The 22,764-nt window shown below is 42.5% G+C and overlaps 1 protein-coding gene and 1 long non-coding RNA gene across 2 annotated transcripts in view; both read left to right on the plus strand.

Annotated features, from left to right (window-relative positions):
• METTL24 (methyltransferase like 24) overlaps positions 1-22,764 on the plus strand; it is a 73,910-nt gene that overhangs the window by 46,122 nt on the left and 5,024 nt on the right. The gene's annotated exons all lie outside the window — the stretch shown is intronic.
• On the plus strand, positions 16,227-16,921 carry LOC307213528. The gene is made up of 2 exons (XR_013837553.1): positions 16,227-16,313; positions 16,563-16,921. It is a non-coding gene; the product is annotated as an uncharacterized lncRNA (long non-coding RNA).

Raw genomic sequence — 22,764 nt, forward strand, 5'->3', positions numbered from 1 at the left:
GAATATTTTGCCTCTGCACCCAGGCCATTCCCCCATGGAGTTTCTGATTAGCCATAGTATTAGTTTTCTATTTTGTCCAAATCAGGAAATTCATGATGTCAGCTTTGGAACCAGCGAATATATTAAACCATGGTTTAAAGTGAAGAAAATGATAAACTGTGGTTAATGAGAGACTTCCTTGTTTCATCACGATTTGTGCAGAAGTGAAAAGCAACAGGAGAGTCTCTCTCTCTCTCTCTCTCTCTCTCTCTCTCTCTTTGTGTGTGTGTGTGTGTGTGTGTGTGTGTGTGTGTGTGTGTAGGGGAGAAAGAGCGTATGCAAAAGGATTATACCTATCTTTGCTTAAACAGAACGATTGCCCAAGGCAGCTTTGTATGTTGGGTGTCCACGTTTCACTTGCACATCAGGCATTTCTTTTTGGCTTTAACTCACTATCTCCCTTCTCCTTCAGCCATGTGCCTGTGACTTGCATTTCTAATGATCCAGCAGAATCTAAACATCGTCAGTCATGGCAGCAATTTGCAACTTTAGAGGATGTTTCATTCTCCATAAATCTGTTTGTGCCCTTGGGCCAAGGCACTGGAGAAATAGCCTGGGATCACAAAATAATGAAGATATATCTATCTGGAACCCCTCAACAATGATTTATTATCCTTTTAGGAAAGCCTCCCCCCCATGTAATAATTTGAGGATCCCCCTGGCATTAGCTCTGCCATTGCTGGTGGCAGAACAGTTATTGTTGGGATAGGGCCAAATTATACAATGTGCTGAGTTTTAAATAGAAAACAAAATGTACTCATGGAGGGTGCTACTGAAGCACAAAATGTGCAGCAGAGAGGCTTCTTAACCCTTTCCCTTACTGCAGTGAAACACCCTGAAATATACTTGGAGTCGGGAGTGGATTTCATGCTCTTTATCCAGCTCATAGTGGTGAGGAGGAATGGACGTTCCCCCAGAATGTCTGCTTTATATACATTATTTACACAATGGGCCCCACGTGATTGGCTAATTCCGGGATTCACCTATAGGCCAATCAGGTTGCGGATTCACTTCCACCTGGAGCTGGATTGGGTGTCTCCTGTGGACCAATCAGACTGCTGCATTCTGAATCCTATTGTTCTAGGACCAATCAGACTGCTGCCTTTTGGATCCTATTCAACTCAGTACATAACACAACCCAAACTTCTTTCACTTAGTTGAGGGGTGAGCTACACCTCTCTTTCCTGCTATGGGTGAAAAACCCAGCTTGGAGGAATTTTAACAGAAAACTGGCAATAGGGATGGGTTAAGACCCTCTTCCTCTGCAGCTCTGAGGCTTCTTTTTCAAAAAAAAACAATGCCATGGGGGCAGGGCAAGATCCTCTTATGGGAAAACTGGGACATAGTTCTGTCAAGATTACAAACTCACCTAAACATCCAAATCCATGGTCCAGTCTTTGTACTGTTACTGTATCACAGTGAGGCAATTGCTGTCATTTTATTTTGATGAATGATGTATGCTGTGTGCAATCCTCTGAAAGTTTCATCAAGCTCCTCCCTCATTTCAACAGGTAAACAAGCCACAAAGTGGTTGACCTAGTAGAGAGGGAGCTGGTGGCACTGTGGTCTAAACCACTGAGCCTCTTGGGCTTGCTGATCAGCGCTTCGAATGTGCACGGTGGGGTGAGCTCTGGTTGCTTTGTCCCAGCTTTTGCCAACCTAGCAGTTTGAAAGCACACCAGTGCAAGTAGATTAATAGGTACCGCTGCAGTGGAAAGGTAAACAGTGTTTCTGTGCGCTCTGGCTTCTGTCACGCCAAAAACGGTTTAGTCATACTGGCTACATGACCCAGAAAGCTGTCTGCGGACAAACACCAACTCCCTTGGCCTGAAAGCGAGATGAGTGCCACACCCCACAGTTACCTTTGACTGGACTTAGCCGTCCAGAGGTCCTTTACCTTCTTTACCATTACAACCGAAAGGGGTGAGCATGGGGACCTAGGTGCCACCCATGTGACCTAAGCACCACCCACATGACCTCCTAGGCACCCCACCAGGTCCTGTTTCCACCAGCCTCCACTGAATGGGGGAATAGGTTGGGAAAACTACACACAACTCAGTATCACTTGCAATTGGCTCTGAGGTTGTGTTCACACTCCTGCTTACTCCAGTGCACTCCCACTGCTGGTTTCGGTAAACACAATATTACCCACAATCCTTTATCTATCCTGTGCTTTCCTATGAAATGCTGTGTTTCCTTCCAAAACAGCTTTAATTGGAATTGAAGAAAAGAAAAATTTAGCTGGTAATATGTATGCAACCTTACTCTCAGAGGTCGGGAATGAGACTGTGAACTTTAAAGGCAATCCTAAGGGAACATATCATGAAAATCTGAATTTGCAAAGCAGTAAAAATTATTTTGCCCTGTTTTGTTCTACTTATGCCAAACATGGAGTGGTACACTGAGGGCCTGTCCTATAACTGGTAGAAATCTCGTTGCTTTATGCACACCACCCACCTGTTTCTGAGGTTTCATCAGCCTGGCATTGCTTACACTTTCAATCAGATCTTCTGTGCCTTAAGGACTAGGAATTTGCTAAGTTACTGGAGAGCTTCTTCCAGCCAGCACAGACAGTATTGGGCTAATGTAAGCTGAGAGCCCATTTTCATGGCTGATTCATGGTAGCTGCTATTCTTGCTACAGCAAGTCACTGCTACTGTGAGCACAGATGTAGAATTATTCATTTATGTACAACATTTGTTGCACCAACATTTGTGTACACCCCGATGTCTGTACATTGATCTTCAACAGATCAATGCAAAGTGGCTGCTCTTCTAGGAAGGCCATACAGCAGATTGTGTGACACTCAGTATGCGGTATTCTGTGCCTAACACCAATTTCAGTGCTTGAAAAATGCATATAGTCCTGAATCAGAGATACAAAATAAAAGCAATTATTATATTTTATGGGGTTGGCTTCTGGAAGTGGAAATTTCTTGAAGCAGAATTTATTGAGCTTTTTGAGTTCTTGGATAAGGGAAGCAGGGATTATTATGGAGCTTGAGGATAGATGTTCATTCATTTATATATTTGCTCATATGTCTATTATTTAATGCATTCCTATACCACTGTTCAGATAAAAATTGAATAGCAGTAAAATCAGCATGACAGAAATGAAATAGATTTGTACTAAAGCCAAACACTTCAAAGTTTCCATTGAAACTTAAACTGTTTTAATTTTAAAAGTCTGAGAGAACAAAAATGTCTTGGACTGGTGCCAAAAATATAGCATAGTAGGTGCCAGGCAAGCCTCTTTGGAGAGGGAATTCTACAAACAGGACACCACCACCAAGAAGGCCCTTCCTCCAGTTTCCAGATGCCATCTAAGTTGATGGGGGACCCTGGAGGGCCTTGCAATATGAGCAGTTTTATATGGGATTAGGCATTCCTTCTGGTACCTGTGAGAGTAGAAGCATCAGGAGATGGAGAAAAATAACCATGACAAAATAAAATGAATGTTCAGATGTGGATCTTCAACTTCTGACAGTCAGAAAACCTGTTCAACATTGCACTGGGTTTCTAAAATCATTATTTATTATTTGTTATCTCCATAAAGCCTTTTTTAATGTTTTAATTTTTACAAAGTATTAATATTTAAAATTGGGTTGAAATCAGGTTTGTAGGCAGAGGCATTTCTCATCTCCCACTCTGCAACCTGCACATCCCACCCCCACCCCAAGCAGATTTTTCAGGGCATGTGGGGGCTACAAGGAGAAGGAGAAAGAGAAGCATGACTGTGTGAGAGGATGCCTGCTTGCCTGACATTAGATTTCACCCTTAGGTTCCCAGTTAAAAGAAAGGAAAGCAATCTTTGAGTCACACTGGCTATTTTAAGGATAATTGGTGCTGGCTTTTAAACTAAAGGTGGCTTGTGTGACAAATCTGCTAACAGATGTCAGCTCTCTTTGGAAAAGCATGCCGACATTTAAGGCTTAGTAAGCAAAAAACTAACTTTTGGTGTATTTTTAAATATCCAACACCATTGCTGAAGAACTCTGTGGTAGAATGCATTAACAGCTCAGTGCCATCCTGGACAAGGAGTTTTTCCTGCCCACGTTCTTATTTCCAGGCAGTTCATGCAAAACTTAAACAGCACAAGTCCATACATTTCTACTCAAAAGCAAATCCAATGGGGCTTACTTCCAGGTGCGTACAGATTTGCAACCTAAAGCACATACCCTTTGGTTTGGAGTAGGAACAGCATTATTTTTACCTCTTCTTATTTTATTGCACAAATCTAAGGTGACAGCTCAAATATGAATATTCTGTTTTGAAGACGTTTGCACCTCCTTCCTCAAATAGAAATATTTTATCTCTATATTCACCATTATTATGCTTCCCTTCTGTGCTGCCACATCTCCAGAGATTAAACAGCTGCCATTTCTCCTTGCTCTACATTCCAAACTGTGAAGAAATGTACTAATGATGCAGAGCCGACCCTGTCATTAGGCAAAGTGGGGCAGCCACCTCAGGCAGTTGGTTTTGTGTGTTATGAAAGTGGAGCAGATTGTTAACTTACTTAATTATTAGTATATATTTGTCACAGAGCGTGGCGGTCAGTAAATTGCACAGTTCAAAGTTGTAGTTAACTCTTTATTAGCGAAAATATGATCTCCACAGACTGGGCTGAGTCTCAGGCTTCATGAGTACAGCAGCTCATTCCCTGTGGGTCTTACCCCATGAAATCAGTTGCCAAGATTAAGGTCCCTGCCTCCCCACTGCGGTCTAAGTCTCCTCCTTTCCAGGGCTTTCCCCAAGCATTCTGAGACTGCGCCTGTGTGCAGCCAGTCTCTCATCTGCCCTTTTCATGCATCTCCTGGTTCTGGGAGATGGGGGAGAGAAGCTTGTTGCATAGGGTGAGACACCTGTAACTTCACCAACTTTGATTCATCTCTGCCTTTTGACCTCCCTCCTCCCACTTGCTAGCTTCATCTTCTGATTCTGAACTTCTCTGCCACGGACTCTCCCAGCTCATTAAGCCCTGTTACCCCTTCAGCTTTCAACACCCCCTCTTCCCAGTCATCTCCCTCTGACCACTCATCGTCATCCCACCACCACTCCCCGGGCTCTGAGCCTTCTTCCTTTGGTGGCTCCCCACCTCGTTCCTCCCACCAGTCCTCTGTGTCTAACCAATCGATGACAATATTTTACTGCCAGGAAAAGAGGAGAGGTGCTTGTGGGATTTTCGGCCTCAGGTCTCCAAATAACCAAATGGCCTTGGTTGGGAGAAAGGTGCTATTTGCTGCTTCACCACAGGCTGCAAAACGTTGTGGGCTGGTCCAGGTTATGTCACAGTTCATTGCATTGAGTTGGAGACTGGAGTCTGCTGCCTTTGAAAATAGCGCTCCAATCATCTATTTCTGCCCTCGAGAAAAGAACTAGGTCACCCTCTCAGTCCCAAAGTATCCTGGCAGTGTCCCTTTTCTCAACTCACGGGAGACCTTATGGCTGGATCATAATAGCAATAAATTAGAACTGAGCAACAGCTGGCCAAGTACAAACCACATAGCAGCAGAGATATAAACAAGTGATAAACTGTCTGTGTCATGAAATTTTTGTGCCATTTCTGGTGGAAGCTATGCAAACTTAATGAAATAGTTGTGCAGATGAAAAAAAAAATTGTGAATGTTAGTTACTTCTGGCATTTAGCCCAGGCTTGGAGAGCTTTTTCAAGCTAGGGGCAACATTTCCTCTAGCCAGCCTTGTGGGGCTTCCTCATGCCAGTGGTGAACAGGGCCAGAGGCAAAAGGGGGCCAAGCGACAGTAGCTCTTACCTCTGTACGGTAGACTAAATTCCAGCCATGCAAAGGTCAGAGGTTTCTAAACACACACACACACTTCTCTCCATCTTAGGCAAGGAAAACACAGCAGGGCTGGTGGGAGATGTAGCCTGGGTACATTCTTTGTGGCCAGAAAAAGAGAGCAGTGGCTATATTCAGCCCTTGATCCTGAGGTTTTTTGTTTTGTTTTTTGCCCCTGATTTAGACAGTGTAGAACATGTGCCTGAAGAAAAGCTATTCTTAATTTTCAAAGCAGTGAACTAAGGGAACTTCTTTCTATTTATGGTTCTGCAGCATTGCCCAATAAGTAAAACGGTGAGAAATAATGAGGAGTTTTTGCTTCCAGCTTTATCAGAAGGCATACTGTAGTTTTGGGGAAGCAATACCACTCTTTTCTTACTTTGCACATGAATTGAAATTGAAGATCCCAGCCTTTAGTTCTTCTTCCCTACTTTTTTCTTCACCCATGAAGGGATTCATGTAAAAAAATGCTCTACCGGGTGGCAAAGTCTGTGTGGATTGTGAATTCAAATGTCACCTTTTTTCTTTCTTTCTTTTTGGCATTCCTGTGTGGTGGAAAATCATAATGTCGGCACTGGCTCTGTCTGCTGTGCCACCTAACAATGGAATGAAGAAAGCCCCCAGGATCAAAAGTCAGGCTAATGGCAGGGAGGCTCAAAGACATGGCTGCCCATAGTGACAAAAAAAGCAAAACTCACTCCTCCTTGATCTCTCAAAATTTTCCAGGTCTTCTAACAAAGGACAATAAGCTCATTTTTATATGCTGACATAGTAAGAGCAAGATATAAAAACACACCAGCAGTTGGAATTTGCAACATATACCACATATACCTTTCGTATAATGGGTCCTCCACCGGTTTCATGCAGGAATCTGATTTGTTGTTGTGGTGGTTGTTTAGTCGTTTAGTCGTGTCCGACTCTTCGTGACCCCCTGGACCAGAGCACGCCAGGCACTTCCATCTTCAGGAATCTGATATGCCAGCACAAATAAATTAACTTGTGGTTGAAATGAATGGGAAGCATGTAAGAGATCCAAGTGTGCAATTGTAGGTCTTTGGATTAGAGTATCTGTTAGTGATGCAGTGGGAACTTCCTTGCTTATGTGTACTAAATAAAAACCTCAATTTTCTTATAACTGGTTAAAACACTTGGGGCTTATCCACACTTATTTTGCCCCACTGCTTCCCATACAGGTCCATGCTTTAAAGCTCCGTGTTTGAGTGCTCCCCTTTTTTTTGCTCCAGAGCTTTCCCCGCGAACACCTGCTCTTTAAACTTGAATCAGAACAAATGGCTATTTGGGTTTTTTTGTGGACTGTGCCTGGAAAGTGCAGAGGGAAGGTAGGTGTGGATAAGCCCTTAGCTAGAAATCCTAGGGCTCCTTCAGATTGGCTTATACCTGGTCTTTATAGCATTGGTTCTGATTTGTTTGTGAGGACTTTTTAGGACAATGAGCATTTATTCTGATTTGTTTTTGCTGTCCTTACATTTCCCCCCAATTATTCTACACTTCTCAATGCATTTTCCCATCACTTTCCTAACCACAAAACCCCCTCTTTCTGTGGATTTGTTGCACTGGGGTAAAGAACCCACTTTAATTGTGAAAACTTAAATTTTCTGTTATGCACTTGAATCCCTCCCGCAAAATTTGAACAGTCTGAAGGTGCCCCTACCCTAATAGGTAAATCCGATGAGGGGCCTCAGGACGGGGCATAAAGGCTGATTTGCCAGCAGAGGCAGAGGTACATCAGCAGGATGAAATCAAACGCTAAAGAATGTTAGATCTGGAGCAGATTTTGTGCTTTCTAATAGAAAAGCACCGTAACAAGTTATCTCCAGGTTGACTTTGAAATCTTTCTATTTTATGAAAGCACAGTACAGTAAAATATGAAGGTCAGACTTTCTGCTCTGCTGTACCATAACGTTTCTTTCAAAAAAAAAAAAAGGGAATTGGCAACAAGCTGGATTGCTGTAGCCAACAGGTGTACTTACTGAAAAGTTTGACAAGTGGAAAAATGCTTATGATGTCTGAACAGAAATGGAAGATGGGAAACGGCAGGAAGAGAAAGGGGAAAGGGCTTGTTAATGTAGGGCCTTCCTTTTAAAATCATGGGGAAATAGCTAGTGAGCTCTCTCCCCTCCTGTGGCTTCCAGCAACTGGCATTCAGGAGAGCATCGCTGCCTCCGTGATGGTGTTTCCTGCTTGGCAGGGGGTTGGACTCGATGGCCCTTGTGGTCTCTTCCAACTCTATGATTCTATGAAAATCGAAAGCTCTTTTAAAAACCATCATGTTAAGGTGATAAATCCTAAACTATTAGAGCATGTGATTCAACAAGAAACATCTGTCTTCAGTTCTATAGTTGAATTATGGGCTCATGCAAGATTGATGGTGCATGATACAAATTAAGTTCCTCCAGGATCATGCTTACACAATCAGGACCGAGTTGAACCTTGGTGGAAGGCCAGGAATGCCATTATGATTACTACAACTTAATTTTGTGTATTAACCATTCCCACGTGTGAGCCTTCTTTCCAATGATATGTCAACACACAAGCGAATGCTGTTTCTATGGCAAACTGTTATTGGTAGCCAAGTAGCAGGTGTTTCCATTTAATATTTTAGAACTAAGCTCATTTGTGGCATCTTGACCTTCACCAGTTAAACCTGCATCATTGAGGTGTGGGAAGTCATTGCTTTTGGAATAAGATAAATTCAGTGGACATCAAATAGTCTTTTTAAAAAATGGAACATCACTGTTGTGTTGAAAACTGTCAGGTTTGTTTCCCATTCATAAATGTGTTTTAATGATATTGTAACAGTAATTCTGAAGCTAAGGGCTACATTTCCCAACAGCCTCATTGACTATGACCTAGAAAAAGTAGCTATCCTTCCTCTGGGAGATGAAGGAAGGAGTCAGGCTAGAAAATGAGCAGTGTTGGTGGTGGAACACAGGAAGATAACTACTGTCTGGGAGCATTCTGCAAGTGCTGGTGAAGCATTAGTCCTATATTAAGATGTTTGAAATCTGCATATTTTCCAGGGATGGATGGGTCAGGCAATTTTGGTTCACGTCCATTTCACAAGTGATTATTCCCAAGTTCGTTCAGTCATCACATTTACCTTGTGATATTTTTTAAACCTGCAAGGAAATTTGTTCTTAATTGCACCACTAAGTATATACAGTGGTACCTCGGGTTAAGTACTTAATTCGTTCTGGAGGTCCGTTCTTAACCTGAAACTGTTCTTAACCTGAAACACCACTTTAGCTAATGGGGCCTCCTGCTGCTGCCGCGCCTCCAGAGCACGATTTCTGTTCTCATCCTGAAGCAAAGTTCTTAACCCGAGGTACTATTTCTGGGTTAGCAGAGTCTGTAACCTGAAGCGTATGTAACCCGAGGTACCACTGTATATACTTAAATATTTTATCTCAACATACACGTTTCTTGGCATCTTTTTAATCTTAAAATGTGAATTTTAAAATACGTTTTGCTACTTTTTTATAGCCAAGAACAGTATCACAAAATTCAGAGAAGTGCAAAATCAGTGCAATGATTTTAAAGCACTATGGGCAGACTCTTAGAAGCTAGAGGAGGCCAGTAGAGAAGTCAGGGGAGAGAAGGCTGAGGTGATGGGCAGAAGCTGCAAGTTTCAGGAGCTTGGAGGCAAAGAGTAAAATGGAACCAGGCAGATGTGGAAGAGGAGGATGTGGCAAGGATGACTGAATGGGGAGATTGGTGGCCTATTGGAGTGTGGTAGGGGAGCAGCCTGAAAATAATTATGTGGTGGTAAGGAGTAGTGGCAGACTTTGGTCTTTGAAATTTCAGCAGTGCCCTGTGCAAGGCCATAATTCGTGCCCCCCTGCCTCTCAACCTTCTTTTCTACTTAATTCACTAGGTCACAGTTGCAACGCTCTGCGGTGCCCCAAGGCTCAATGCCCAGTTTGGAGGATCTGGTCAAGCTGTTCTAAATATGCCTCTGAGAGGAAGGATAATGGTAGGGATGTTGTCAAGCAGGAAGGGATAGAATCAGGAAGGCTAGTCAGGGGTCAGCAACCTTTTTCAGCCGTGGGCCGGTCCATCGTCCCTCAGTCCATGTGGTGGGCTGGACTATATTTTGAAAAAAATAAAAAATGAACAAATTCCTATGCCCCACAAATAACCCAGAGATGCATTTTAAATAAAAGCACGCAGTCTACTCATGTAAAAGCACACTGATTCCCGGACTGTCCATGGGCCGGATTGAGAAGGCGAGTGGGCCGCATCCATCCCCTGGGCCTTAGGTTGCCTACCCCTGGGCTAGTGAGAACAGCAAGGCAGTTAACTTGTCAAATCAGGCAGAAGGAAACAGGAAAATTGCAGAAGGGCTTGGGAAGAGAAAGAGTTCAGAACAAATAGTTTCTATTTAATATTTTGCTCCTCCTTTAGTGTTAAAACTGAAGCTATCTAAAAATAGCAGCATATTTTAATTATCATGCATGACTATTATTTTACAGTTCAACCCAGACCCCTTGGGTGTTCTCACAAGCGATACTGAAAATGCCGCGGTCTGGGATGTGTTGTTTGTACATGTTGCTAATGTGAGAAAGGAAAATGGCTGTTTTAAGATCTAGTGAACAGTCTAATGGATGTCTCTTTTTCTTTCTTCATTCCGTTTGCAGAGCTGGAAAAGTGGGAGCACTTAGGTATGCCTCACTTGTGAAAACAGCTTTCGAATTCAAATCTGGATTATTTTTTTAGGAGCTTGCTTTTATCTGTGATTATCTTCTGAATAATGGTGAAGGCTGGCAGAAAGTTAGAGGCTATGAATCTCCAGAGAGCCTAGGCATGAATTTCAGTGGAGAGATGTTAATTTAAATGAAGAGGTTAAACTGAGTGATGGAAAGTAGTAACTGAATCAGATATCTGTTACTCCCCTGTAACATGTCCTAGCAATGAAGGCTTTTGGTGTGATGTTCCTCTGGTACTGTTATGATTCTTCCTTGTGTTCTTTCTCACTTCTGCATCTGGCTCAAATCTTTGATAGGTTACAGCAGGCAGTCCTTATGCTGTACTTTTTGCAAAGGCACCATGGGATGTAAGATACTTTCCCTTCATAGGAAAATAAGCATTTTGTAAGCAACCAAAGCAATTCATGTGTGTTTTGCAAGAGGCATCATAACCTGGTTTGAGGTGGGACCTCTTGGATAGGGGCATAAAGTATCTGCCTGGGGATGATAAATCCTGAGCTCTAGGAGTAACCTGTTTCTGGAAAATGAGCAGTGGTGGTGAGGTTGCCCCACAAAAACCTAATGAGGAAATGGTGTGAGTGGTAGCTAGATGAAGAATCTGTTCCCTTCCTGCTCACCTCCTGCCATGGATCATTAACCAGGATGACCAAGGACCTTTCAGTGCCAAAGATGGTAAAAAGCAGATTGAAGCAGATATTGATCATCAGTATCATCCAGAAATACCTGGAGTGGCTTGGCAGCAGTGGACATATTGACTTGCTTCTTAAAGGCTTTGTGGTTTGAGCAGAGATTTGAATTGGTTACTTTGTGGCTCATGCTCTTAACTACCATGGGACTCCAGATGTTGTATCCAGCTAGGGTTGCTCTTTCTGCAGATCATTAGGAAGCTGGGATTTGTTTGTAAAAAAAAAAAAAATGGGCAAGAAGAAGTGAAAGAAGCTGCTTGGTGTTGACTGACTCAGTAGGCTTTTTGAAAGATGGCAGCTTTAGGGCACGGCTCAATACTGCCATGCTACTAGTATTCTCTGCTTGTGCATTCTTGCTTCTGTCCAATTCCTGCTATATTCTGTTTAGCTGTAAATAAATAAAGAGACCATATCAATTTTCTAGCACCCTCTCCTCCCAAAGATGATAATCCTGGTAACAGCTGCCATGAACTTCTCTTTGCATGCTAAAGGGAGTATGGGGAAAGAATTAAATACAGCAGTTATAGTTATAATGCTGAACAATCAAACACAATTACTGCATTGCTGTTGTGCTGTTGTGAATTGGTGGGAGGATGGTTAGCCTGCATGATGCCTGAGTACCATCCCTGGTATAACAAAAGAAGTTGCTCTCTGTCAGAGGGCAGATGGATAGGCCCCTCCCTCACCTGGCTGGTACAGTGGTACCTCGGGTTACATACACTTCAGGTTACAGACTCCGCTGACCCAGAAATAGTGCTTCAGGTTAAGAAGTTTGCTTCAGGATGAGAACAGAAATCGTGCTCTGGCGGCGCGGCGGAGGCGGGAGGCCCCATTAGCTAAAGTGGTACTTCAGGTTAAGAACAGTTTCAGGTTAAGTACAGACCTCCGGAACGAATTAAGTACTTAACCCGAGGTACCACTGTATTTGGAAAACAAAGGCAGAGTGAGCTGAGTGGAGAGCTAGAAGTGGGCAGAAGCTGGGAGAGAGGCATGACTGATCTTTGCTAGAATCCAAGGCTGTGACTATGGGGGAAGCAAGACCTTTGGGAGTGTTAACGCTGTGAGCTCCTGCCATATATCGTAAAGGCACCACAGTCTTTGCTGTCTCACATTCTGTGGAAGCACCTGGAGCCCCTGGAATCTTGCAGCACACAGAAGTTGGGGTGATGTGTGACATACCGTAATGTTTCTGCTTGTTCAAATATTTGCTTTGTGTTAGAAATACATAAAACTTCTCTTTCTAATCAGCTGCAGGTATAATTTCAAATGCATTGTAACGTGCTTTTACATTCAGAGAGAGGCTGCTGATGGAGCTTGGTTACATATTGAAAACTTGCCGCATAGCTTAAAACCAGAACAGTGTAAACAAGCTGCAAATATTTGTTCTTCTGTCAAAAAGGAGCAACAGGGGCTCACTGTTGTAAATCATGAATTCTTTTATGTAAACATCCGGTATGCTAGGGAATCCAGCTGTGTCTGGGCCTGTGGCACTTCACATCAAAACTGTAGATAAGATGGGATTTTTCTTCTGCGCTACAGATGATTCCAAGTAAACATGCATAGGATTCCACTCTGAGTCCTACTAACCTCAGTGAGAGAATTAAACGTAACCTCAACTTTTGATGCCTACCTTTGGGACTGGATTGTGCCCATTGTTAGCAGAATCTTTTTGTCCAGTCCACAAGTTCATCTTTAGCAGATTTGCACCGTATGTTTAAAGCACATCCAATGTTCATTTAAAGCACATCACTTCCCCTAAGGAATCCTGGGTACTGTTGTTTGAGAAGGGCGCTGGGAATTGCAACGTTGTGAGGGGAAACTATGGTCCTCAGGATTGTTTGGGAGAAGTCCAGTGCTTTAAATGTGTGTTAAATGTGTATTGTGTGGATCGGGGGTGGGGGGGAGAGCAACTCATTTTATTGATGGTTGATGGCAGAAGAGATTAAGTTAAGGTGCTTTTGTAAAAAGAAAAAAGACACCACTTTAAGGCTTTTACAGTGTGTGAGTTATGGTTTGTGCAGCAGAGTATGATTTGCCTGCCTTTAGTGCAATATTTTTCACAGAAAAATAGAAATGTAAATAAGAGAACCTCAGTCATGTCTACAAAAGTTTGTCTAGTCCACGGGGATTCTACATTCTATTCTATAGTAACTGCTGCATTTTACTACCACAAGAAAGCCTCTGAAATGTGAAGTTAAGAACAGGGGAAGTTTTCAAGGGGTCAGGTTACCAACTTAGAAGACTTTAAAAGGAGATTAGACATATTCATAGTTAATTAGTCTATTGGTGGCTACTCACCCAATGGCTCTGTTCTACCTTCACTGTTGGAGGCAATATAGAGTTGCTAGAAACCAAAGATGGGGAAAGTGTTGTTGCACTCAGGTCCTGCTTGTGGGCTGTGAGAAGAGGATTCTGGACAAGATGCAATACCAGCCTCGGGAGCCTGATCCAGCAGGCTGTTCTTATTCTTAAGTAGAGTCTGAGGACTAAATGCATGAAGGAAAAACCTGTCAATGGCTGTTAACTATTTGAGCTTAATTAGAATGCCCAGAGTCAAAGATGCTACACCTTTACTTACACAATGCTGGGGACAAAAAATAGCAAGGGCTGCAGCCTCACCCCCTGCTTGTAGGTTTCCCAGAGGCATCTGTCTGGTCACTCTTGAAAACAATACTAGACTATTGGCGGACGAAGGCAGGGGTGACATCACGGCCCATCCCGGGGGGTTGACATCGCAGCCGCCCCCACCCCTCAGGGCGCTTGGTGCACACCCCAGGATGCTTGCCACTCACCGCACATGCCCTGGGACAGGTGCTGCTTGCGCGCACCCCCGACATGTGCCATGCCCCTGCTAGGGGCACGCCACGCCCCCTGGGACGCATGCAACACCCCCTGGGACACATGCCAGCCACACCCCCAGATATACACCACTCCCAGTGCCGGAGCAGGTTGCTCCGCCACTGTACTAGACTAGGGATGCCCCCTTTTGGATGCTCTAACAGGGCTCTTTTTTTGTTTTTTTTAATTCAGGTTATATTGGCAAGAAACCTGCTCCCAGATCAGTCCAGGGAAATCCACAATTCAGGATAGTACAGACAGGGATGTCTCAGGCTTTAAAGCCATTCTTCTTAATAGCTTTTATGGGTGTGTCAGCAGGCCCTAAACACCCTAATAGTAGAAGTTATGGAATGATAATAGACCCTTGCTCCCAGGGTTAAGCTCTGGGTAGACTTGGACTGTGTTTTACTTGTGTGTGTGTGTGTGTGTGTGTGTGTGTGTGTGTGTGTGCGCTTGTGTATTGAAAGGCAGGAGAAGTACTTACATTTTGGCAAGAGGCCTGACCCTTGGATAGGTTTTCCATCCTGCCATTATATGAAGCAGGCTTGTGGTGCTCTGTGTTTGTTGTGCTGCTCATCCAGTCCTTGTGTGTATCTCTTGATTGAGGTGCTAATATCCCAGGAACAGAACCCTAAACAAATCCTACAAGAGCAAAACACCAAATGCTCCCTATGCCAAGAATAGGTCATGGTGATGGAACAGCTGTTATGGGGTGAACTCTTCCTGAATAGCCCAAATAAGAAGGGAAATTGTTGCAATCCACTCCCTTATTTGCATATGGCTTAAACATGTAAATATACAATGTGGTAAATTTGTCATCCATGCAAAGTATAGGAACTAGGAAAATTATTTTCTCCCTTCTTTCCCAACCAGAAAAGATTACAGTGCTTAACTTTGACACCATGGCTATGTAACCTAAATCTCTTTGGACCCAAGCACTGCAGATATGATCTCTTGTTATGTGCAGAGATGCAGGAAACCTGATGTGTGGTAAATTGGGATATCTTGCTTTCTCTAGTGGCTTTTATCACATGCTGTGATAACACCGGCAAATAGCTTCTCTCAGGTACTTACTCTCAACTGATTGTTCTCTGTAGGGAACTTTAAATGGCACTCAGGTCAATGCCAGATATATCAGAAATCCCATTAACCTTGTTGTTGCAGATATTAAGGCCTCTTTGGCCCTGACTATTGTAGCGAAAGCCTGAGAGTTCATTCCTTCCCTCTCTCCTGGGAACAGGAACAGCTCCTGTCTCTAACCATTTGGTCTGCTGCCACCAGCCCTTCCTTTTCCTCTGACTTTGAGAGAAGGGCAGTCCTCAAGGCTGTGAGCAATTCATCCTGGATAGGGAGATGTGGGAGCACCCAGCCCACACCTCTCTCCCTCTACGAAGGAGGGCAGCTAGCTTTCCCGCAGTTCTCCCTAGACATGAAAACAGCATGGACCCAGAGATCTAGGCACCGTGGAGAGAAGACTATCTTGTGAGCAGTCACAACAACACATGATTAAACCCCTACAACCAGTTTTAAGAGAAAGGGGTTTAAGAGAACAAAAAGGGGAAAGGCAGAATACTGCATGAAAGGAAGTAAAAAGCACTTCACACATTTCATGCTAAGTAAACTACAGCTTGAGGCCTCAGATTAAGAGGGGGCTCTAAATGCTTTTTTCTTTCTTTCTAAATTTTATGATATGTGCATAACACACAGGGTGCATGCCTCTTCTGCTTCGTTAAGTGCTAAACTATGTGTGTAACTGATTTTATGTTCCTGAGCATAAAAAGTTTTCATATATGCTAAGTAAGAATTCAGAAGATACTTTCATTTAAAGGTGTTTCATGTGCTATGGGATCTCTTAAAGTTGACTAGGGTTACGGTCTCAGCATGTCTTCATCTGGCCCTGATACCAAGTCTACTCTATCCTAAGTAAAAAGGTAAAGGTAAAGGACCCCTGACAGTTAAGTCCAGTCGCGGACGACTCTGGGGTTGCAAGTCTCATCTTGCTTTACTGGCTGAGGGAGCCAACATTTTTCTGCAGACAGTTTTTCTGGGTCATGTGGCCAGCATGACTAAGCCGCTTCTGGTGAAACCAGAGCAGCGCACCAAAACGCCGTTTACCTTCCCGCCAGAGTGGTACCTATTTATCTACTTGCAATTTGACATTCTTTCGAACTGCTGGGTTGGCTGGAGCTGGGACCGAGCTACTATCCTAAGTATCCATTCACCGTATTTTTCGCACCAGACCATAAGACGCACCTAGTTTTTGGAGGAGGAAAACAAGAAAAAAAATATTCTGAATCCCAGAAGCCAGAACAGCAAGAGGGATTGCTGCGCAGCGGAAGCAGTGATCCCTCTTCCTGTTATGGCTTCTGGGATAGCTGTGCAGTGTGCATTTGCTCCATAAGACGCACACAAATTTCCCCTTACTTTTTAGGAGGGAAAAAGTGAGTCTTATAGAGCAAAAAATACGGTAAGTATCTAAGCAACTATCCTATGTAGTTACTCACAAACATAGGCCCCTGAGTAATGCAGCACCAGGTTGATTGGATGGACGGTGAATATTGGCCAAATTCCATTGTGAAGGGTTCCTTGTCCGGGTGGGTTCTGATTGACAGGTGGCTCTGAGCAAGCCAGTCTGATGAGCGGCACATAGCCAGGAAAGGTACTGATACCACCTTTTGGGATGCAGCCATCACAGCGTTAATGACTGTCAGAGTTGCCCAACTCCCCTGCCAGACAGCAAGCTTTGCACAGCTTGCGCACTGAGACTTGGCAGGAGCTTCCACGGTCTGCCTGCCTCTAGGGAATGGAAGCTGAGGGAACTGTGAAGCTTTTTTTTAAAAAATAAAGACATAGGCTGGGACTGTGCCACAACAATGAGTCCAGTTGGCATGTTACATTCCTTTCAGTACTTCTACAAGTGCACTCCTGGTATGTTTTTTGGTCATATAAAAGAAACCGGAAATGGATTGTCAGTGCTATCTCAAGGCTCTCTGATAAGCTCTGGATTTCACCCATCCTTGTAGCTGTTGTAGCAGCTAAGTTCACCAGCTCCCCACGGCTGTGAATAGAGCAGGGACTATGGGCCTGCAGGTTTAGAAATTAGAAGTCTTTATTACTTTTCATTCCAGTTGCTGAAGAAATTGCATGTAAACATAAGTATACTTCAAATTTATCTGTCTCCTCTTTCCCCAATCTGCCATACTCAGCCTCAGCGTGTGAAAGAATGACAATGTAGCACCAGGGAAACAGATTATACACGGAACATAATGCTGGCAAATGCATGGTGAATCATTAAAGCAACATTCTTTTGTCTCTCCTGAGGGTAATTTGCAGCAGGAACATAAAATGTTTTTCAGATGCTCATGGTGTCCTAGTGATAAGCACCGTGTAGGTAGAATGCTTAAGACACAGAACCTGCACACTCCTTTGGCATCTCCATTTTTATGACTGGGCCTGAAATAATGAAGGTTAGGTGTGCAACAATATCATTATCAGTATTATTGCTAAGTTTATTGCATGCCCTTCAGCAGCACATCTTAGGACAATTTAAAATTCAGAAATTAAAAACAGTTCAAGCAAATTGCAGGAGTAGGGATTGTGCATTGTGAGAACAAAGGAAGGTGCATGACACCAAGCCAGGTTCTTTGTCAATCCATCCCCGAATTGTCTAGGGCAGGGGCCATAACTCAATGGCGAGGATCTGCTATGTATTTAGAAAGTCCCACATTCTATGCTTGGCATCTCCAGACAGGACTGGGAGAGACTCCTACCCGAAACCCTGGAGAGCCGCTGCCAGTGTAGATAAAACTGAGCTAGGTGGACCAAAGTCTGATATTGTATAAAGCAGTTTCCTGTGACTCGATGTCTCTTGACTGACGGCAGCTTTCCAGGATCTCAGGCAGCAAAGTGATCCTTTTAGCTAAATATGCCATGGAATCGGGGATTGAACTAAGTAGGCAAAGTATGTGCTATGCTCCTTCCCTGGAAATTTCCTACAATTCCACACTGTAAAATGAATCTGTAAATTCATGAACGGCACACCATGAAGCCGCCTTATACTATTCTTTTTTTTTTCCTGCATAATTTTTATTGTTTTTTAAATCATAACAAACAAGAAAGTAAAACAATTTACGCCTTGTTATCACAGATTTCTTTCTATAAGACTTCCTTCAGCTTCCCCTGAAATCATCCATACCCTAATTTAACAAATTCACACAAATCCTAGCTTATATTGACATTATTTTCTCTTTCCTTCTTTTTCTCTTTAGACAATATTCCAACCTTTTCACAGAGCTTTTTTAAACCCAACTAGCGTTATCTGACCTTCACTTATATTTTCCAGATATTCCACAAATTTCCCCCAGTCCTCAATGAACCTTTGGTCTTTTAAATATCTAATTTTCCCCGTCAATCTGTCCATCTCCGCGTATTCTAGTAGTTTTGCTCTCCATTCCTCAAGCGTCGGTATGTTCTGTTGTTTCCAATTTTGGGCCAATAGGACCCTTGCGGCCGTTGTTGCATATTGAAAGAATTTACTATCATTGTTCTTTATATCACTTCCTGCTAGGCCTAGCAGAAAAGCCTCCGGCTTTTTCCCAAAGTTATATCTTAATATACTTTTCATTTCATTATATACCCTTTCCCAAAAGCCTTTGACCTTTCTGCAGTCCCACCACATGTGGAAGAAGGATCCCTCTTTTCCCCTGCATTTCCAGCATTTATTGCAAGTTTTATATATTTTTGCTAATTTTGCAGGTGTTATATACCAACGGTAAAACATCTTCATGAGGTTCTCTTTTAACGTTATGCAAGCTGTAAATTTAAGATTTTTTTTCCAGAGTTTCTCCCATTCTTCATAGTATATATTATGGCCGATGTCCCTTGCCCAATGAATCATCACAGACTTCACTTCCTCATCTATCAAGTTATACTCTAATAGCATATTATACGTTTTAGAAAGAATTTTGTAATCATTGTTTATTATTTCAGTCTGGAATTTAGATTCTTTATCCGCGTATCCTCTCTCTTTAACGTCTTGTCTAAACATTTCGTTTATTTGGAAATAGTGTAACCAATCATAGACTTTTTCTTTAACCTGGTCATATAGTTTCAGTTTCCATGTCCCCCCTACTTTTGTTAACAATTGTTCATAAGTTATCCAATCACCTCTCATGTTTACTTTTTTCACGCTCATAACTTCCAATGGGGATAGCCAGTGTGGTACTTTAGGTTCTAGTAAAAATCTATTCCTCTCCCAAACTTCCATTAGGGGGCCTTTAAAAATATGCGTTGCGAAACCCTTGTGCTTCCTCTTCCCCTGCCATAAGTACGCATGCCATCCTGCTCTATTGTCGAACCCCTCCAGGTCTAATAGTTCCTTATTTTCCAATTTTATCCACGTTTTCACCCAGCAAAGGCACGATGCCTCATAATATAATTTCAGATCTGGCAGAGCGAATCCCCCTCTTTCTTTAGCTTCTGTTAACAATTTAAACTTAATCCTTTGTTTTTTGCCCTGCCAGACATATTTTGAGATTCCTCTTTGCCACTCTTTAAATATCTTAGTGCCCTTGATTATCGGTAAGTTCTGGAACAGAAATAACATTCTCGGGAGAACGTTCATCTTAATTAAAGCTATCCTACCCCAGAATGACAATCTCAGCTTCCCCCACCTCTCCAAGTCCTTTTTTATCTCTTTCCATACCTGCTCATAGTTATTCTTAAATAGGTCTATATTTTTCGGGGTTATCCATATTCCTAGATATTTTACCTTTTGGGCCACTTCTATTTCTGTTTGTTGTTGTAATTCCTCGATTGCCTTCGAATCTAAATTCTTCACCATTATTTTAGTCTTTCTTTTGTTTAACTTAAAACCAGCCACCTTACCAAATTGATCCAGTTCTTCTAATATCTCTTTTATTGAGTTCAGCGGGTCTTCTGTTGTTATTACTAAATCGTCTGCGAACGCCTTAACTTTATATTCATTTTGACCAATTCTAATCCCTTTTATTTTCTTATTTTGTCTTATTGAGTTCAGAAGTACTTCCAGTACTATTATAAATAGCAACGGGGAGAAGTGGGCAACCCTGTCTTGTACCCTTCGCTACCATTATTTCTTCTGACACCACGTTGTTTATAATCAATTTGGCCTTTTGCTCCGTATAGATTGCCTTTATTCCGTTGAAGAAGTTCATACCAACCTCCATATATTCTAGCTGTTTTAGTAAAAAGTCCCAAACTATATTATCGAATGCTTTCTCTGCATCCACGAACATCATTATGGCTTGCTTATCATACCTGGCAGACAAGTATTCTATAGAATTTATTATATTTCTAATATTATCTTTCATTTGCCTGCCTGGCAGAAAGCCCGCCTGATCTCCATGGATATATTCTGACCATATGTTTTTAACTCTACTTGCCAGCATTCCTGCGAAAATTTTATAATCAACATTTAACAGCGAGATCGGCCTGTAATTCTTAACTTGCGACAGATCTGAGTCTTGTTTTGGGATTAAAGTAATGAAAGCATCCTTCCAAGTATCTGGTATTTCTTTTTCTTTCAGAATATTATTCATTACTTCTCTCAGTGGTGCCAGTACAGTATTTTCCATTTCTTTATAGTAGCTTGCCGTGAAGCCATCTGGGCCCGGGGCTTTCCCTCTTTTTAAATCTTTAATTGCTAATTTTATTTCTTCTATCTCTACTGGGGTGTTTAATTGCTCTTTTTTCTCTATTGGAATCTTCTGAACCTGCTTATCTTTCAAAAATCTTTCTATTTTTCTCTGGTTAAATCTCTCTCTATTTTTATATAATCCTCGCCGCCTTATACTATTCTATTAATGTCTGGGGAAATGTAATTTTAATGTGTGCATGGTGGCATGACCACCTGTATTGCTTAGGGGCAAATGTGCAATAATTCCAGCATTGCCCACTTGGACTTCTTCCTATAGTGAGCAGACAGCTGTGCTGGTGTGTGTGTGTGTGTGTGTGTCACAGAGAGAGAAAGAGAAAGACTTTCTAATTCAAGATTTAATAGTTCTGCCCAGAGTAGCCTTTTCTAGGCTTCATTCTGGGTGCAATGGAAAGAGTGGTGATGTTGCCACTTCCACAAAGATCAGTTTTTCTGTTGTTAAGTACATTTCTGCTGTCCTCTGTCTTTAGAGCTCTGACTGGAACAGGCATGTGTTCGTCCAGAGCAGCCCTTACATCAGGACTGAGGGAGCTTTGGCTTTCCAGATGTTGCTGGACTCCCCTTAGCCAGCTAGCAGGGCCTGTCAGGAGGGCCACAGAATCACACACCCCTTGCCTGACATGGGTTTAGTGTCTATGTGGGGTGTGCATCTGGTGACAGAACTGTCCAGAATGACGTGCACTAGTAACACAACAGTAATGTATAGAAAGTCATGAGTAGGAAGGCACATCTATTTGGTTCATGTCTTTATTTTACTTATACCTTTTTTTTAGAATTGAGGGTAGAAATCTGCCCTTCATGGCAGTCATTGTTTTGGGTTTTAGATGCTGGAGCATTTTAGATGCTGTGCTTTTCTGTCAATCTTTTTTCTTTTTCTAAGCATGCTGAACATTTTTGTGTGAGCAGTGCAAGTAGTGTCAAACTTTGAATTGGCTACCTGCTATCTCTTAATACTGTCATCTTTCCTTTGTGAGCTTTCCCGTATGCAACAGATACAGAGGCACAGCTTATGCTTTTCTTCTTCTGGCAGCTCACTTTATCCTGGAGATGCTGTTCATAACAGTCACATTTCAGTTCAGTTTTGTGAATGTTGTAGGTTATGAGCTGAATACCTGCTGCTTGTCCTCCTGAATGCAAGGCTATCAACTCTTTTGGGCATTAACTTGAGAGTACATGAGGTGAAGGGAGGCATCAAAGCCAGAATACCACAACCTAAAAGCCCCTCCAGATGACCCATATACTGAGTATTGATCCGGACTTATGTGCACTATCCTTACATCAAGATTAGATTATATCTGGTCTTTATTAAGCATTTGTTATGATTTAGTCAATGAGCATTCTTCCCGATTTGCTTATAGGGTGTTTTCACAGCTTCCCATTAGTTATTTATTCATCCCACCCTCTTCAGGCCACTTGACAGGTGTGTGTGTGTTGTTCACTATGTTGTTGATGCAACAATAGACCGTCCGCACATGATTCTGCTTTATGTGTTTTTCTGTGATGCTTCCCCATTGTTACTGCAATTATTGTCATCTGGAGACATAGCAAAAGCTGGGCAAAAACAGTAACACACAATCCTGTAACATTCCCTGTTTAGGGAATGATTAATGACTGATGTTTTAATGTATTTTTAATCTTTTGTTGGAAGCTGCGCAGAGTAGCTGGGGAAACCCAGCCAGATGGGCGGGGTATAAATAATAAATTATTATTATTATTGTAGCATGGAGAGTTTTAGGATAGGCAGCAACTGGAAATGAAGCAGTATGTCCATCCCAGAACTTCTGCAGGAGCAAACAGTATTGAAAATGGGATCACACATTGCTGCATGTCAGGGCATTTTTGTGACAGTAACTCCCTATATGGAATACCCGCACCTGTTCTTTTGCTGCCAATGGCAGCTGTTTTATTCTGGCACAGCAATACTATCAATAAATGAATGCCAGCACCTCTTTTTTTAAAAAAACCAAAAACCAAAAAACC

Source organism: Podarcis cretensis (genome assembly GCF_951804945.1).
Source record: "Podarcis cretensis genome assembly, chromosome: 3".
In the NCBI taxonomy this organism is placed as follows: domain Eukaryota; kingdom Metazoa; phylum Chordata; class Lepidosauria; order Squamata; family Lacertidae; genus Podarcis; species Podarcis cretensis.